Consider the following 18,577-nt stretch of genomic DNA (forward strand, 5'->3'; position numbering starts at 1 on the left):
GCATCATCAGTGATTGACAGTTGAAGTGCAATGTTGATTTTGAATAAAAAGAATTAGGTGATATCTCCAAAAATACCTGTTGCTCTAGACTTGCTCCGTACTGGAGGGAATCATTAACATCCAACACTTGGTATGCAGTGACCGACTTTTTTCTATAATGAGTATCAGGTAACGCAAGAAGTTTGCTTTCACCTGGCAGAAAGAGCAGTATACTTGGTCTGTCTCAAGACAATATCAAAACCCCTCATCTGTGCCACAATTTAAGCCACAAAGACCTTCACCATCTTTCCATCCAGGTGGCAAAATGTTAGTCCACTACATTTTTTTATATGTAATTTCTACACAGTGGAATTCACCCTTTTCTTTTTCCACTACATTACTAGCATCATTTTATTAGGACCAGAAAATAGGAAATAGCAAGTACTGTAGATGTTTTGGTAAAGTACAGCAAGCCAGGGGATGAGAGAGAAATCCTACAAAAATGGGAGACTTTACTTCTGTGAGTTCCATGAGTACCAGTGGTTGAAGGCATGTCATGATAGTCTCCCAGAAGTGAATGTTAAGCTTTTGTACCTTGCACTTCCTACCACTTAAAAAGAAGCACAATAATTCATGGGCCTCTGAATTTTGGAGGCAACATACACTCCATTTGTGTTACCACTTTCACCCATCCGGGAGGTAAACTACCAGCTTTGAGTGGAATACATAGTAGGAGAAGCCTCTCTGCCTGGTCCAGACTGCAATGCAATCAGTTCTTAGACTTACCTGTGATGACCCAGCAGATCCAACAGTACTTAGTGTGTCTGTGCCAGATCGGAATGCTCTATGGCACTTATAGCAAGCCTCAGTACAAGACTCAGGGTAAAAAGCCTTGAAGCCTAACGACAAATCCAGGCAAAACTCAGCAAATAATTACACTCGTCTTAAAAAACATTGCGTGTATTGTTATTAGGCCCTGTTGGAGACTAAATGACTGAAAATGAGACAGAAAATAAGCACTCAGACCTAGCTGAGCACTGTGAACAGGGTGTTATATAATCCACCGGCCATAAAGTGCATGGCCAGCAGCTTTCCATCATCAGATGAAAGTGGTGTACATGGGACCGGGCACAATAGGTTCTTAAGGCACCAGTAAATGCTTCCACTCCCAGAAGGCACACTCCTACCATAATTTGTCTCCTCCACCAGCCCATCCCTATAGCTCCATGGGAAGGTACCTCTGATTAGTGCACTGACTCACAAGCACTGCAGTTTTTTATAGCTCCACCCAGGGACCGTAGAGAAGGGACATCTACCCAGGAAGCAAAACTTGAAGCAGTACCTTTCTTTGTCTGCTTTGCCAAGGAAGGGAGGGATGGAGCGGGGTAGGGAGGGAGGAAGGGAGCAGGGAGAGGGAGGGAGGGAGGCAATGTTTTTTTTAATTTTTACTGGAGTATAGTTGATTTACAATGTTGTGTTACTTTCTGCTGTACAGCACAGTGAATCAGTTATACACATACATATATCCACTCTTTTTTTGATTATTTTCCCATATAAGTCATTAGAGAGCATTGAGTGGAGTTCCCTGTGCTATACAGTAGGTCCTTATTAGTTATCTATTTTATATATAGTAGTGTGAGGCAATGGTTTTATGCCCATAGGATTCATTTATTTTAGTATGTGCGCTTTACCAGGAGCTGCTGTACTCACAGAATGGTGTCCTGGGCAGGTGAAGAATCGGTCACCACGCCGGCAGAGTAACACCTCACAAGGTGGGGCACCATCCTGTAAAAATGATAATACTCTCAACAAGTGAACAACTTATGGTAATGCTGCTGCCAGAATAAAGTGTCCAGGACCCAGGCACTGAAGAAGGCTGCACTCCTCACACCGGCTCACAAACTTGCTTCCCGTTCCCACAGCTTTGGGCCTTACTGACTCAGTGATCTGGGGGGAAGTTATTCTTCAGGGAAGAACGCTTCCATGAGGGGACATGACAATGGTCACTCTGAACTGAATTTACCACGACCCTCTGTTCATTTCAGAGTCCTTATGCCACTGAGAATATAGACTGAAAAGAAGGACAGTCAACACACTGGCCAGGGTGTTTGCCCCTGATTGTCAAGGAGAAATATGATTGTAGTGATAGGAACAAAGGAGTAGTAAGGGTGGAACTTGGGGACCCCCTGATTCTGCCATATCTAATAGTAAAGTTTAGTAGAAAACTCTGCAGCCTGAAACCAAGGGCTCATATCCCTCAAAACTAAATCTTTGGGCCACCCACCAGGGTGACCAAGCAAGGGCTGGCTGAAGGCAAAAACCATTGGAATGAAATAGTAGGAAAAAAAAAAAAAGCCACAAACGTCAGTTATGCAGAAACAAGTACCAGAGCCTCTATCTGTATACCTTCCTTGCAGTGTCAGGTACTCATATATTTTACTGAAGTTTCCTCTTCTTTCCTCCCCATTTTCCCCACTATTATATATGTGGGACACAGTAACAGTGGACTTTACAATTGAATCCATAGGTTGCAGAAAGAACTGGAAACACAGTCTGGATGCAATAACCGGTAAGGCTTTTGTTTTTGTTCCTTTGTGGAGAAGCTAAATACATTCCCAGTAATAAGAAGGACGTGTGTGTGTATGTGTTAGAAGCATATGTCTTCAGTGGAGGTTGGGCAGCCAAAGAGGTAGGACATGGGGGACATGTGTTAATTCTTATTAACCACCCAGCAAAGGGTCTTCTTATGTGACAGGAAACCCCATGGGAAGAAGCAGCCCACACTCACGATGAAAGCCGCAGTGGTTGGGGGGAATCCTCACTCTCTCCTGCTCACAGCACCCAGCAAAGTTGCCTGGATGAATGAGGCTTAGGGTTCACTCGCAGTTGCTGTGCTGTCCAGCATCGGTGGTGAGGGTACTGACGGATGGTGCAATCTGGCCGTCTTCCAAAAGATGAATGCTTGCCTTCTGCTATTTGTCTCCTTGACAATCAAAGAGTTCCTTGATTCCTGTCTATCTTCCAAGGCCGATCCTCTAGTGTCTACTGATTCTGGAGCCTCCAACACCCTCTCATGAGGGTGCCAGAGTTCATTTTCATTGCTTACAACTGAGAACGCTTGCTGATAGGAGAGTGTTTCTGAGTACAAGGCTGAGCTAGGTTCACTTAAAGGGTCCTGGATCAAACAGGTGACCACAAGAAACTTCTAATGGATATTATTAGTTGGCATTATGTTCTAGCACCATGAGGAGAGGTTCGTCCCTTCACACGCACACAAGATTTCAGTTGATCCTTGTGATCAGTTTCACCGCATGAAGTCTGGATTACCCTTATGTCCATTTTACAGATGAGAAAACTGTTGCACAGAGAAGTTAAGTAACTTTCCCAAGTCACACGCCTAAAACGTAGAGGACTGGAAGTCAGGCACAACTATGTGAGTAAGAACACATGCTTCAGAGAAGACCTGACTCGGTGAAGGGTTCCATGATCCGCAACTCCTAGAATCTCATCTGACCTATACTTTCCTTCGTCTTGGGAGAACACCTTCCCCACACAGCAGTTTTTATGGGAACCAGAGGATACTGACCAGCATCAAGGTTCAACTAGATTGTCTTAATTAATAGAAGATGTGAGTCCTTTCATCCAACCAGGTCCAAACTCACTGTATTCCTGAACATCTGATCTGATGTATTATTTCCCACTTTTCACCCCAAGACATAAGAACTGCCTTCACCATCTAGGTTCTGTACCCCCAAAGCCATAGCATTCCATCCCACCACCCTCTCCCCAGCAACACCAGTGAGGTGACCTGTTTACAGCATTCCCAGGAGCCCACGGGGTGGGATAATCTGAGGGCGATGAGGAGACAGGCCACAGGACCAGCTCCATTGGCCAAGGCAGGGACATGTGCAAGCCATTAGGCCTATCAGCAATGGTTCTCAGTTGCAAGCAATGAAGGTGGCAGCTGGCTGACCCCTGTTTTTAAGGAAGCCTACTGAGGGTTTTATGGCCCACAGTTCTCCGAGATCCTCAAGGCTTCCCTTACTCTTGGCTCCCCAAAAAAACTCCAAGGGAAGAACTTCAAAGTTCTTTTCTTATTATAAATCTCACAGCCCACTCATATGAAACCACCAGATCTGTGACTCATTTGGAGGTTTGCAAGGCTTCCTTGCCTTATTGGATGCTCCTGCCCCCCAGTACCCCTCAGCGTTCTTGCTAAGTCAGCTTACTTGACCAGGTAGCAGGTTTTATCCAAATCCTACTTATCCTTTGAGACTCTCCCTGAGACATCCCATCTCCAGGAAGCCTTCTTCAGGCTGGTTGGGTTCCCAACAGTACTTTTGCCCTAACCTCTTCCAGAGCACAGGAACCTGCCTTGAGTGGCTACGATCTTCTAGGCCACTGCTTCCTAACCAGGGGTGATTCTGTCCCCCCAGGAGGCATTTGGCAATATCTGGAAACATTATTGGTTGTTCCCCCAACTCTCCCCAGCTGGGGAAGAGTGCTACTGGCATCTAATGGGTAGAGACCAAGGATGCTGCTAAACATTTACAGTGCACAGGACAATTCCCCGCAGCAACAGTCTGACCCCAAATGTCAATAGTAGGTGTGGCTTCTTGGGCAAGCAATATGTGCCATCAATAGGGCTCAGCTCTCAGAAGGGCCCGCACTCGGCTTAATACTCTGCCATTGCCATGTTGAAATTCTTGGTAAATTTTGAACCTAGGGGCTCTCTATTTTCATTTTGCACTAGGTTAGACAAGCTATGCAGCCAGTCATAGTCAGTTTGTAGACGTTGAGAAACCCTGTTCTAGGCTCTGAATAGGAATGTGGGAATGAAGATGCCGTTCCTGCCTGCAACGAAGGTGGGGGAGGGGACTGTGTGCTTCCTTGTCTTTGTGCCATGATGGGGAAGCCTGAGGAGGGACCACCTGACCGGCTTGAAGGGTCAGGGAAGGCAAAGTCTCACCTCAGCTAATTTCTAAGGGATGAGTAGGAGATAACCACCTGGACAGGAGAAGACGGAAAGGGTCCAAATAAGGAAACAGCATGTTCACAGGTGCCAGGCTCTGGGAAGACAGGGCTGTGTGTCAGGGACTCTAGGCAGCCCTGTGGGTCCAGACTACAGGCTGTGATGAGGCGGAGAGGTTAAGAGATGAGTCTGGAATGCTAGGAAGAGCCGGGTCCCAATCTCATTAAGGAGCTCTTGAAGGATTTTGAGTAAGGTAGGAACATGATTAGATGTAACTCTAGAAAGACAGTCACAGGTGGTGTGGCAAACAGATTGGAGGGACAAGACACTGAGCAGGGGAACTAGTTACGGGGTGGTGACTGTAAAAGAGCTGAGAAACGATACGAGGGGAATGAAGTTGGGCAGGAGCGATAACATAGGGAGGGAGAGAGAGAGACTGAGAGATAATGAGGTAGAACAGGCTTTGATGATTACTGCATGGATACCAATGTAAGATGCTTACGTTTATTATCTTTTTATTAATTCTTTTCATCCCAGCAACAGACTTAGAGGGACACAACCATTTTTATCATATTACACTTGAGGAATTTAAGGCTAAAGAGATTAAGATAACTTGTCCAAGGTCACATAACTGGTAAGTGTCAGAGCCAACATTTGAAGATAGACATATCTGATGCCAAAGTCATTGTCTTTCCAAAGAGCCATATAGCACCCTCTCCAGTGTACTGAGGATCCACCAGGGTGACTAAGAACAAGTCCCAACTGGGCTCAGGACAGTTGCTCTCCTTACCTCATGGTACCAACTCTGTTCCTCAAGCCACATGGTCCACTCTCAGGGTTATATACCGAATTCTTCACTTCCTTGGGTCAAGCTGATTTCTTGGCACATAGTAGATAATTAACAATGGCTAAGAAGAAGAAAAATTACAGCAGAAATGTGAAAGAGTAAAAAAATCTTTCAGTTGACACCACCAAGAATCAGAGAAATACAAATTAAAATAATAAGATTTTTATTCTCATTATTATTCTCATTTCTGCCTATCAAATTGACTGGTGGTGAGTAACTTGGTACACTCTTCCTGAAAAATGGTTTGACATTATGCATCGTTTTTAAGAAGTCATACCCTCTGCTGAGTACTCAATTATTTCCTTAAGATGAGAACCTGAGTAAAGATTTATGGACAAAGATATTCATCTCAGCCTTTTTTACAATGTAAGCAAAAAAGAGGTGGGGGCAATTTTCCAAAAACAGGTGAATGACTAACAATATAAATTCAGAATATTAATTCTGCAGAATTATTAATGACATTAGAAAGTTACCACAATACAACACTAAGTGCAAAAAGAATGTAATAAATACAATTGTATATACAGTAAACTCCTCATCTTGTGTACAGAGTTCCCAGCTAGAGCTTAAGCAATACTGTACCCCTGGGATTGAGGCATGTCTGGAAATGGCAGGTGGAATGATGGAATGAGTCCAGCGGAATTGTCCAGAGAGAGTAGTCAGCATCAGGAGGGCAGGGCTGGGCAGACATGTTTAACCAAGACACAAAGCCTCATACATAGGCTGGCGCGGGGGCTGTTCTGGGGAAGGCAGGGTGTCTGTCACGCAGTTCCTGGGGAACTCAGAATATATCTGAGCTAAGAGAGAAGAGGTTCTGCTGTTTAGCTTATGTGACTGTGTAGCAAACTACCCCGAAATTTAGTGGCTTAAAACAGCAATTTATCATTTTCCTTCATGGTTCCTTGAGCTAACGGGGCAGTTCTCCCTCAGGGTCTCCTATGTGGTTGTAGTCAAATGGTGGGTTTAGCTAGAGTCACCTGAAGGCTGGACTCCTTGGCAATCCAAGATGGCGCACTCACATGCCCGGCAGTTGGTGCAGACTGTGCCCTCAGACGGGGCTGTCAACCGGAGCACCTACATGTGGACCCTCTATATGGCTTCTCATCGTATGGTGGTGGGTTCTGGGAGGAAGTAACCCAAGAATGAACATTCCAAGAGCCTCAGGTAGTGTCAAGCCTTGTTATCACCTAGTCCCAGAAGTCCCAGAACATGCTTTTGGATGCATCCTGTTGGTAGTAAGTCACGAGGACCAGACCAGATTCAAAGGGTTGGGGACTAGATTTCACTTCTTGATGTGAGGAGCAGCAGGTGCTTGCAGGGAGGGAAGGAGTTGATGGTGGCCATCTTTCAAGCCTATTTATCACAACCGTTTTCAATAAAAAGCTCTGGCAGACATTGCTACCTAGGACCTAAAGCAGGGTTGTTTGCACCCCCAAAGTATAAGCCAAAAGGGTCAGAGACTCCCACCTCTATAGGGATCTCAGCTTAGCTTTGGTTTCCTACAGACTCCAGAGAGCTCAGCTGTGCTCTGTACCTGGAGGATGGCTCCAGGGCACCAGGAGGGGCCAAAGTACGTGGCAGCTATAAGACTCATAACAGTGCCCATTAGAAAAGGCTTTGAAGGTGGGCCCTGGCAGCAAAAGCGAGGCAGAGTCAGAGGCCTGGAGACCTCCAGAGTGAATATCTTTGTAAGGACCACAATTCTGAAAGTAAAGAAAACAGAGGAGTAGTTCCTGAGTTCATATGAGAAATTCCTTAGAACTTCCCAGAAATAATTCAGGAGACCTTTGCAAAAGAGTGTTTGGAGGAGCCAGTAAAATACAAGTTATGACTACTAATACCACCCCATTTTTTTCATGCCAGCTTGATGTAAAGCAGGTTGTATGACTTAAACACACGAACATTTATGTTTCTATGCACGTACACGTAAATGTACACGTACAAAGAAAAAAAAATGCATTGGAAGAAGTTACACCAAAATGTTAAGTGTCTCTGCAATCTCTGACATCAGATCTCTTTGATATCAGGACATTGTTTTTAACTCCTTTCTTTGTATATTTTTCTGTATGTTCCCAATTTTCTAGGATGAACCTATTGCTTATATAACTAGAAATAAGTACACATTTCTTAAGAAAAGCATACATTAATGATGGTGCTTGCTCAAGTCAGGTAATGAGGAGAGAAGGTCTACTCCACTCAGGCCCTGGCTCTGACACAACAAACATGGCAGTCAACAACATCTACAACAGATTTGGTCTCCAGAACAGCCCAGGGGAACAATGAGTGCAGCAGGTCAGGAGCCACTGGGTAAGGATGTCCAGACTGATCCCAGGTGGACCCCCACCAGCTTGTCATACCCCCAGATTATCCTACCCAGGCCCCCAGAAGTTGTGCTTGGCTTACATGCACACCCATAGACATTTCACTCCCATGCACATCAGGGGCATTTCATCACACTCACCTCCTTCAACCCAGTCCCCGTGAGTCCTCTTTATTTAACCCCAAGACATCTTCCCTAACCTCCCGGAAGTCTGAGAGCATCACTTCTGCTTCTGACTCAAGGGCAAGTTTCTCACCTTCCTGTAATTCTCTCTGCTGGAATGTCCTGTCCTCCACTCATTCTGATCAGTTTCCCATACCTCTGGGGAGTGGGGCAAAAAAAGAAAACCCCAGGGAGGCTGCAGAGGAAGCAAAAACAAGGTGGGCCCATCCTAAGTCTGGTGATCAGTGACCAAGCCGGGTGCCCACTGCCCAAACACCCCAGGCAGCACCCTGCCCATGCTCCTGGAGCACCCCAAGCTTTCCAATGTCATGGCCAGGGCATTGCACCAGTCCATAATCATGGGGCAGGGGCACAAGCAGCAAGAGGAAGAAGAGGCGGACAAGATGATGCAACAGAAGATAAAGGAAGAACAGGAGAGAAGGGAGAAGAAGGAGATGGAAGAGAGAATGTCATGGGAAGAGACCAAGGAACAAATCTTGACATTTCAGGAGAAGCTTTTGGCCCTACAGGAAGAAAAGCACTGCTTTTCCTGCAGCTCAAGAACGTTCTACATGAAGAAGAAAAACAAAGGCAAAAGGAGCAGAATGACCAGACCACTCTGACATCAGCTGTGCACCAGCAGAGCCTGACTGTCACCCAGGAACTCACACCCTCAGCAAGTGGGGGACAGCTGGAGGACACAGTCACCCAGGCATCCTCATGACAGCTGACAGAGCCAAACTGATGTTTGGACCCCAGATGCTTATGACCCAGCACTACGTGGGCTCAGCCACTGCTTCCAAAGGGACCCCAGAGCATGGACAATTCCAAGACAGCCCATGTGGTGCTTATGGGACCGCTCAGCCTCCACCTCACCATGGACCTGAGCAGCTAACCTGTAGTCCTACTCAGCAGCTCAGAGCACGATGTTGAACCTTTCCTGCAGTGCAATATCTATCTCAGCCACAGTCACAGCCCCGCACCATGCACGGCCACTTTCAGCCCACCCAGACAGGGTTCCCCCAGCCTGGTGGTGCCCTGTTCTTGCAAAAGCAGATGGGAGATGCTAACAGCAGGCTGCTTCTCTGACTCGCCCTCTCCATGCCCCACACATCCTCAAGCTCCGCATCCAGCCCTGGACTCCCTGCCCCTCCTCACAGTTCCTTGTGTGGATGCAACAGCCTGAAAAGTTGGGCTTTTCAGCAACCAGCCAACCCTGCCCTTGGCTCACCACTATCTAGCACAGCCAGAACCCAAGATTCTACCACAAGTGACCATCAGATTATATCTTCAACCCTCACTGCTCACCATGGAGGAGGGTCCCCAGTGTGTCCGAGTCCCAGGCCAATAAAGTCTACTGTCACTTGAAAAAAAAAGGGGGGGCCTCACCTTCTGTAGAAAGCCTCCCCAGACACTCTAGCCCTCCTGTCTCAAAAACCATCCATGCCCAAACCGGTTCCTATGGGCACTCCCTCCCTCACCGCACTGTCCTCACCACATTGCCATGGTTTCTCATCCATTTTCCAAAGCCATGCCGGGGTTCCCTGGGGGTGAGGACCTTCCCTGATTCAGCCCCGGGACCCCAGCACCAGGTCAGCATGCCCACTTCCTTCCACACACCTGTTACACCTGCCTCTAGAAGCCGAGGTGTCTAGAGTTAGGCTTACAGTTATAAGGTACGCCTATTGGTAGGGAAGGAGTTGTGGGCTGTCTGGAAAAAAAGCAAATTATTAAGAAGTAACAACGAATTACACACTGTCTGAAAAATGGCAGTAGGAAGAGATCCTCCTAAGTTTCTTCCCAAAATGTCCTCAGAGGGGCAGAAGTTTGCTCACAGCTTCCATACACCTTAAGTCATTTAATTAACAACCCAATCAAGTGAGGAAATAGGGACTCAGAGAAGGGAAGCAGTTGACCTGATTGCATATCATGTAAATGCAGAGCTAGGACTATCTGGCTTGAAGCCCATGCCTTACCCTCTAGACCACAGGAGGATGGAAACTTGGCCCTGGGGGAGATCTGTGGGCTTTGATAAAGTTAGAGTCACCTTTCCTCAGGGAAAGAGGGAGAAAGAAGGCATTTCTCTGCCTAAAGTGTCTGAGTTGGTGTGTCTGCCTCTTCATGCTTTCCATCATTGCCTGTTATGGGCTGAACTGTGTCCACCCAAAATGCATATGTTGAAGCCCTAACCCTCGATATGACTCTTTTGGGAGATAGAGCATTGAAGGAGGAAATTAAGGTTAAATAAGGCTATAAGGGTGGGGCCCTAATCCGATTAGACTGGTGTCCTTATAAGAGGAAGAGACACCAGGAGGGCATGCGACAGAGAAAAGACCACGTGAGGACACAGCAAAAAGGCAGCCATCTGCAAGCCAAGGACAGAGGCCTCAGGAGAAACCAAAACAATTGATACCTTGAATGATACCTTGATCTTAGATTTCCAGCCTCCCAAACTGTGACAAGTAAATTTCTGTGCTTTAAACCATCCAGTCTGTGACATTCTGTTATGGCTGCCCTAGCAGACTAAGGCATGGCCCAAAGAGGAAAAAGGACACATGTTTGCATCTCTCTTTGGCCTTGATCACTCCTAAGGAGCCGGGTGGCAGGAAGATCAGAACTGGAGTTGGTGGGGTATGGTGGAAAACCTCTAGAAAAAGGGGCCATACTTCTACCAGCTGGGGTAGCCCTGGGAACATTCCTTTACCACAGAGGCTGGGACCATCAGTATGTGTGAGACACCTGCACGGACCACCCATCAGGCTGGAGAAATGGCTCACAGGGAGTAGGAGGGCTTCTGCTTAAGCTGGCCACAGACTCTCAGCCAGTCTGATTGCAGTAGGAGGAAAAGAACAAAACTCAAGTGACCACTATCAGCCACACACAACAGCCCTATTGAGAGAACTGTATCCATCAGGGAAGCCAAGTTCACCACAGATGGTCCAGAAAAGAACAAAAAAGACTTTAGTAAAAGGACCGTTGAAGAGATAAGGGGCAGAGATAAGGGAACAGATGAGAATCCTGAGCCACCAGACACTGGCAACAGCAGAGAGCTGTTAGCACCACAAGGGCTAGAGGGACAGGGAGGGACAGAGACAGTGTTAGTGAAGCTATGAAAACCAGCTCCCATGCAGGACGTCAACCACAAAATACTGCCAGGAATGTGGTGCTGGGGCAGCAAAGAAATACCCCAGGCCTCTCTCTTCCTATTGCTCCACCTCCTGCCAGGGCCTCCCATGAGCCAAGCCTGTCATCAAGGGATATCAGGTAATGCAGTCCGTAAGGGTCAGCCTTATCCCAGAGCAAGGCAAAGAGAATCAAAAATGGATCTGGGAGCAAATAGAAAAGATCATAGTAATACTGATAATTTTATAGCTAGATAGGTAGGTAGATAGATAAATAGATAGATACCATTGTTATCCCAGGTTTTCAAATAAGGAAAGTGAGCCTGGGAAATTAGGTTTTTCCTCAACCTCTTCCAAACACCATACTGTACTTCCCGGAACTCATCTAGATGGAGCAAGTCTGTTTATTGTAATGGGCAAGTAAACAGCCTGGTAAACACCAGGAGGCAAGTATTACACATTATGACAGCACATGGCTGGGAACCCAAACAGTGGCTAGGGGAGGAGGAGATGTCAGACAGGCTTTTCAGAAAAGGTGACTCCTGAGCAGAGCCTTTTTTTTTTTTTGGAAGATAGGTAGAATTTTGTTTTCCTTTTTTTTTTTTAATACAATGTTTAAAGGTTTCACTCTACTGACAGTTATTACAAAATATTGGCTATTTTCCCCGTGTTGTACAATACATTCTTGAGCCTATCTTACACCCAATAGTTTGTACCACCCTCTCCCACCCCTATAATACCCTCCCCCTTCCCCCTCCCCACTGGTAACCACTAGTTTGTCCTCCATATCGGTGAGTCTACTTTTTTTTTTGTTATATTCATTAGTTTGTTGTATTTTTTAGATTCCACAAATAAGTGATATCATATAGTATTTGTCTTTCTCAGTCTAACTTATTTCACCTAGCATAATGCCCTCCAAGTCCATCCATGTTGCTGCAAATGGCAAAATTTTGTTCTTTTTCATGGCCTTTCACAAGCCTCTTACCCTACAGCACCACCACCTTCTCTGAATCTCCATAGTCCCTGATTTTGAACTGTACAATGCAGTATTTAATTTTTTAAGATAGTATTATTCTTAAGGTTCTTCTGTGTAATATTTTTTCTCTCTAGTTTTCTAATTCTCATATATTACCCCTGACAAACAGCACCCAGTAAGTCTTTAGAAGATCTTTGTTGATTGGTTGATAACTCTTGGTTGTTTAGAGTCTTTTCTCTGTGCTGAGTAAAATATGTTCTCTCGCTCAGCCCATGGTGAATGATAGGGTCTTACCAGAGCATTTCAGAATGTCCCCTGCAGGTCCAGGGCCCTGGAGGCCAGGCTGGGGACATGACCTTGGCTGAGTCCTTCTCTATCCCCCATTCAGCACTGCCCCCTGTCTTTTCTTCACTTCCTGAGACAGGGACACAGATGGCCTGTCACCTCACCAGGCTGACACATGGTAGACACCATCAACAGGAGCCAGTATTATTTTTATTAGCAAAGCTGTACTTGTAGATCCTCAAGACATCTACCAATCTATCCCAGAGCATTTCTTGATTTTATCATTTCTAATCACCATGATGGAAGTGTGTTAAAGCTGTAGATTCTTCTTCCTCTGGAGATTTGCAAAAGTAGAAGAGTGTTCTGTGCTGGGGATTGATTTCTGGGTGGCCTGTCTGAAACACCAGGGCCGAGTGGCTAAACTGTCTATCTCTCCCAGTCATTTCCACAATTTCTGAGCAAAGCCATCCTCCATCAACAATTATTTTCATAGGGCTCACACAAGCCTTCAGGTCAATTAAATGACCTTCAGTCTGGAGAAGAAGCTGGCTTCTTCAACCAAAGAAAGGCCCCCCACATCCAAAGTTCAAGTGCCTTGCTTTAAATACTTATTACAGTCAGATGAGAAGAAACATACAGTTCTTCCCCAGAAAAGTACAGATGTTAGAAAAGAACAGACTGGAATTATAACATTTCACTATTTACAAAATCCCCTGACAGTGGGCAGCTGGTTACTGGAGGCTGACGCTTTCTGGGAAGCAAGAGTTCAAAGATAGATGACTATAAATATTGTTAATAGGCTGGAAAAAACATTTATTCATTCAATCATTCATTTGTTCATTCATACATTCATAAGTATAGCAGATTCCGATAGAAATACTCTGATTTTCTATTCATAAAACAACAGACTATAGTAGTCAACATGGATTAACCTGGAAAGCTCAGTTTCTGGTTAGTCACCCACTCCAGGAAGCCATCTCCAGCCCCCTGTGTATAGATTATGCCCCTTCCCTCAAAATACATTTGTAGTGTGATCACCTATTATTAGATCTGTATCTCTAACCAGCAATAAGCTCTATGAGCTCCATTTAATTCATTATTGTGGCCTGAGCACCTGCACATTGCCTTGCACATAGCAGTTGCTTAATAAATATATGTCATGGTTGGTTGAAAGAGATCTGGAGTGGGTATTCATTCATGTATTCATTTATTGATTTGTTTATTCAATCCCTAACAATACCTGGAAAGGATCTTTATCTGGGGACTTTACAAAGAGAACAAAAATAATAAACTCAGAATGATTGGTCTTACACATAGGGATGGAAGCTAGCTCTGCCAAGGTGGATGGGTCACAGACAGACCAGTGAATGGGTAGATTCCAGTGTAGGAGGTGATTAGAAATTAAATGAATGGATAGATGTATGGACAAAACAACTACAAAGACTTGCAACAGAATTCCAAGACTAATTTTCAGCTTCAGGCAGGTGTGGCTGAGGGAGTTCTCTCATCTCGTTCTGGTTTACAGTCTCTTTTTGCATTTTTTGGGGATGAAAAGGCCTCCATCAGGCCAATGTCACCTCCGTCCACTGCAATCTACCTGCCACCCATAAGTTTCTTTAAGTCTGCTCTCCATCTTCTGTCTTCATCCTCTTCCTCTTGACTTACTGTGATTTCATAAATGTGGTCAAGATTCTCTATTAAGTTTAACCACCCCCGCTTGATTCCATATTCCTAGAGAGTTACTTCCTAACTTCTTTCCTTTCCTTCACACCCAAGATTCCCATAATAGCATCTTCACTCACTGCCTTCACTTCTTCACCTCTGAATCACTCCTCAAGTCACTGAATCTTGGTTTCTACACCCACCATTTCATAGAAACTGCCCTTCCCATATTGTTTGCTAAAACCAGTAGGTACTTCTTAGTCCTTTTTCTTGACCTCTGCAGCTTTTGCCACTGTTAACCAAACCTTCCTAAAGGTTTTCCCCCTGGATTCAATGATGTAATTGTCCTAGAGATTTCTCCCACCCTTTCAGATCTTGATCCTTTACTGCTGAGGCTCCTCCTCCAACTCTCAGTTCTTCTTTCCTCAAACACTAATCCTGCTTGAACTCATTCCAATCTATGTCTCTAAAGACCATTCATATGCTTATACCTCCAAAAATCTGTCTCTCCAACCCAGAGCCTTCTCTAAGCACCAAACACATGCATGGAGCTGCCTGCTGGACATCTTCACCCGGATGTACCAGAGGCAGTTCACAGCATGTTTAAAATTGTACTTGTCATCTTCCTCCAAACTCCACTCCTCCCTTCCATGTTCTCCACCCCCGTGAATGTCACCTCCATCCATTTAGGCCCTCAAACCAGAAACCTGGGAATCATCATCGGTTCCTTCATCTCTAACAGTCAACAAGATCTATCAATTCTACTTCCTTAAAATGTGTTTAAATCTTAAAATCCATCCAATTCTCCCCACCTCATATCTGCTGCCTTAATTCAGGCCACCATCATCTCTTGTCTGGATTAATATAGTCTTCAAACTGTTCTTATCCCCAGTTTTTTTATTTTCTACTTTGCAACCAAAGTGATCTTTCTAAAAGACAAAACAGACCATAAAAATAATCCCTTCTCTCTCTCACCTCCAACTCACTTAAAACCTTTCATGGACTCTGCTGAAGACCTCACAGCTAGTCCAACAGCCCTCAGGATGCCATTCACGGCCCACGTCTCCAGCCCCACCTCCAGGCTTCTGTTACATCTCTCCATCCCAATCTGTTTGTAGACTCCAGACCTTGTCACTTCTTTTTCTGGGCCTTTGTTTATGCTGACTCCTCGCTTAGACTATCTTTCTCTCTCACTTCTACACTTAGCAAATTTCAACTCATTTTTAAACCCAGCTCAGATATCACCTTCTCAGAGAAGTCTTCCTTGCCTCCAAGACTGAATGAAGGGCTGTCTATGGGTTCTCATGATTTAAACCCATGGCGGTCTTTCCTCCATAGTTGCCAGAAACAATGAGAAATTTGAAGGTTTTAACCCCTATGTCCCTAGCCTAGTACACTGTACATCTGAGGCATTTCATAATTTTTTTGTGAACAAGTTAATGATTTATACGTAGAAGAAAGGAAGGATGGATGGAAGAGGATTTAGCTGAGTAATTAAATCATCTGTAACTCTTAATTTCACTCCACATTGCATATCCATCATGCCCTCTAGTGACTGATGGAGTCATTGTAGGTTTAGAGGATACTGGGCCAATCAGCAAACACAGATTGAGAACTTAATGTGTGAAATGCCCAGTACTGGGCACTGAACAGGCTTATAGTTTAGTAGAGCAATAACACAGGTATCAAAGGATCACTCTACTTGGGTGTTGTGTAAAGCAAACAGCCAGGTAAAGTAACAATGACAAGAGTTTGGTAGTAAACAATCTAAAACTCTGTCAGTACTAGCTGGACAAATTTTCTAAGCCTCTCTAGGCCTCAGATTTCATCTATAAACACTGAGTTCACAATACCTACATCTCAGGATTGTTGGGAAGATTGAAGGAGAAAATGTTCATTCCAGGCATGTGCAAGGTTCCTTATAGAGCTTCACAAACTTGACAAACCTCAACAAAATCTACCTTCTTTCCTCTCCATTTACTTGCTCACTCATGAATCTGCAGCTCCCCCTGGGACCTCTTAGACCTGAATTGAATTGAGGGGAAGGAAGCTCCATCCATGCCTGGGGCACTGGCACATCTTTAAAACCCTTGGTTTTAAAAGCTTGGTGACTCCCGGGGGTCCATGTGGAACCCAGACCCATCTCTGTAGACACTGAGCAGGGTTGGATGTAGTTGAAGCATTCACCGGTCCCCTTCCTGTCTAACATGACCATGACCCCTGCTGTTGGCCCAGATTGCCCTCTTATGGCATCTGGAGATGACCAGGGCATTCTCTTCTCCCAAAAATGTCAATTGCTGCTCCTAAGCTACAGGGCACACTCGAACTCCTTAGCATGACATGCAAAGTCCTCTGAGGCCTGGGATCCTCTGCGTCTGCACCCAGCTGCACTCTGTACTCCAACCACACTGGACCCTGGTGAGCTGTGGTCCCAAAACACCTTGTTCTCCAGCTTCTCTGGGCTTTCTTCGTGCTTTTCCCTCTTCCTGGAATATTCTGTCTCAGTTCGGCACCTGGCAAAGTCTTCTCTATTTTCTAAGAACCAGGCGTCCACTCCTTTGAGCAGCTTCCCCAAGTGTGGGTCAGTAGCCCCTTTGGTTGAGCTATGCCTTCTCTGAGGCCAGGAATGCTGAGAAAGGCAGAGTCAAAGCCAAAGGGTGTGGCTAGAGGAAGCAGAGCCAGAGCAAAGGCCCAAGTTAAAGTCACGTTAGAGGACATGCATATTCACCAAGAAAACACTAACCTTTAAACATTTTACATGGTACCTTCCATGAGCCAGGAGTGCCTTCATACACTGACTCATTTAATCTGCACAACCACCGGGTGTGGCTAGTCTATTGTTACACCCATGTTGCATATGAGGGAAACTGAGGCCCAGGGAGGTCAAGTAACTTGCCCAAGGTGACACAAAACTAGTGATGGAGATTTTATGAAGGGCAAGGTGGTTCCAGGAATAGGTGAAGACATTCTTTTGGAAGCAGAAATAACCAAACGGAGGATGATGAGCAGGGTGAGGAATGGGGTGGGCAAGGCAGCTTGACTATTCCCCTAGACATTCATTCAATTAAAAAATGTTGTGCATCTGTGCCTGGCTCTGTATTAGGCTCTGGAATTACAGTGATAAACAGATGCAGTCCCTGGCCTTATGGTGCTCATAATGCAGTAGGGGAAATAGGCAAATAATCACACAAATAGATAAATGAGTATACATTATGGAAAGTGCTAGAAGGGAAATGTACACGGTACCATGAGACTGAATAGAAAGGGATATCTAATAAATTTCGGGTGTCATACGGTGACATTCGTGCTGAGATGAGATAGATGGTGCCCAAACAAAGGATGGAGGGGAAAGAGCTCCAGGTAGAGGGAGAAGCACATGCAAAGTTCCTGCTGCACGAAGGAGTCAGGACATTCAAGGAACTGGAAGAAGGCCGGGGTGGCAGTGGGGCAAGAAATGAGGCTGGTGAGGCAGGCACCGGCCAGATTGTTCAGGACTTCGGGGCAGAGCACGTGGGAAGAGGCATATAGTAATGGGAGGCTGGAAAGGGAAGCTGGAGGCAGGTCTTGAAAGCCATGCTTAAAATTTGGTACTTCATTTTTGATGTACACGGTGCCTCATGGAGCCAAGAGTCTTGAGCATGTCATTTTAGAGATGAAAAATAAGAACAACCAAAACGGTATATGTTCGGTTGGGTGGTGTGGGGAGATTTGAAACGTTCAGAAGGAGAGTGAAATGGCCAGCCAAACGGTCCCAGCCTGGAAGGAGTTAACCCCTTCCTACCCTTGAGATCTTCATCAACCTCGGCACTCCACAAAATAATCAGCTATCATTTATCAGCGTTCTGCAAGGTAGCATTTAAAACTGAGGCCGGGCAATAAATCAGGCACATATAATTTGAGCCCTGAAGTATAGTAATTCTTCTTTTAATGCAACATCTGGTACAGATAATACAGTTTGCAGGGGGAGGGAGCCAGGAATGCGATGTAGGGCCCTCATAATTGGGCAAGCAGTGCTGGAAAGCCCAATTTCCCTCCCATCCTTCCAGCAACACCGTGGACTTAAAAAGGAGCTTTATTATGATTCCCTCGGATGGCCAAAAGGGAAATCGAGTTAATTATAGACTTGTTTGCCGGTTATTAATTAAACCCCAGCTAAACATAAAAACACAGGGGAAGTGCCATTTCCCGCTCCGTGCTTCCAGCCTCTCAGAGCTGAGGAGTGACGTTCCTGCCTTTGCAGTCCGCTCTGTGT

General features: G+C 45.4%; 1 pseudogene; it reads left to right on the forward strand.

Moving 5' to 3' along the window:
- The first annotated feature begins 8,576 nt into the window (after positions 1–8,576).
- On the forward strand, positions 8,577–9,554 carry LOC133088549 (G protein pathway suppressor 2-like; annotated as a pseudogene).
- Positions 9,555–18,577: the final 9,023 nt, after the last annotated feature.

The sequence above is a fragment of the Eubalaena glacialis genome, chromosome 3 (assembly GCF_028564815.1).
Source record: "Eubalaena glacialis isolate mEubGla1 chromosome 3, mEubGla1.1.hap2.+ XY, whole genome shotgun sequence".
In the NCBI taxonomy this organism is placed as follows: Eukaryota; Metazoa; Chordata; class Mammalia; order Artiodactyla; family Balaenidae; genus Eubalaena; species Eubalaena glacialis.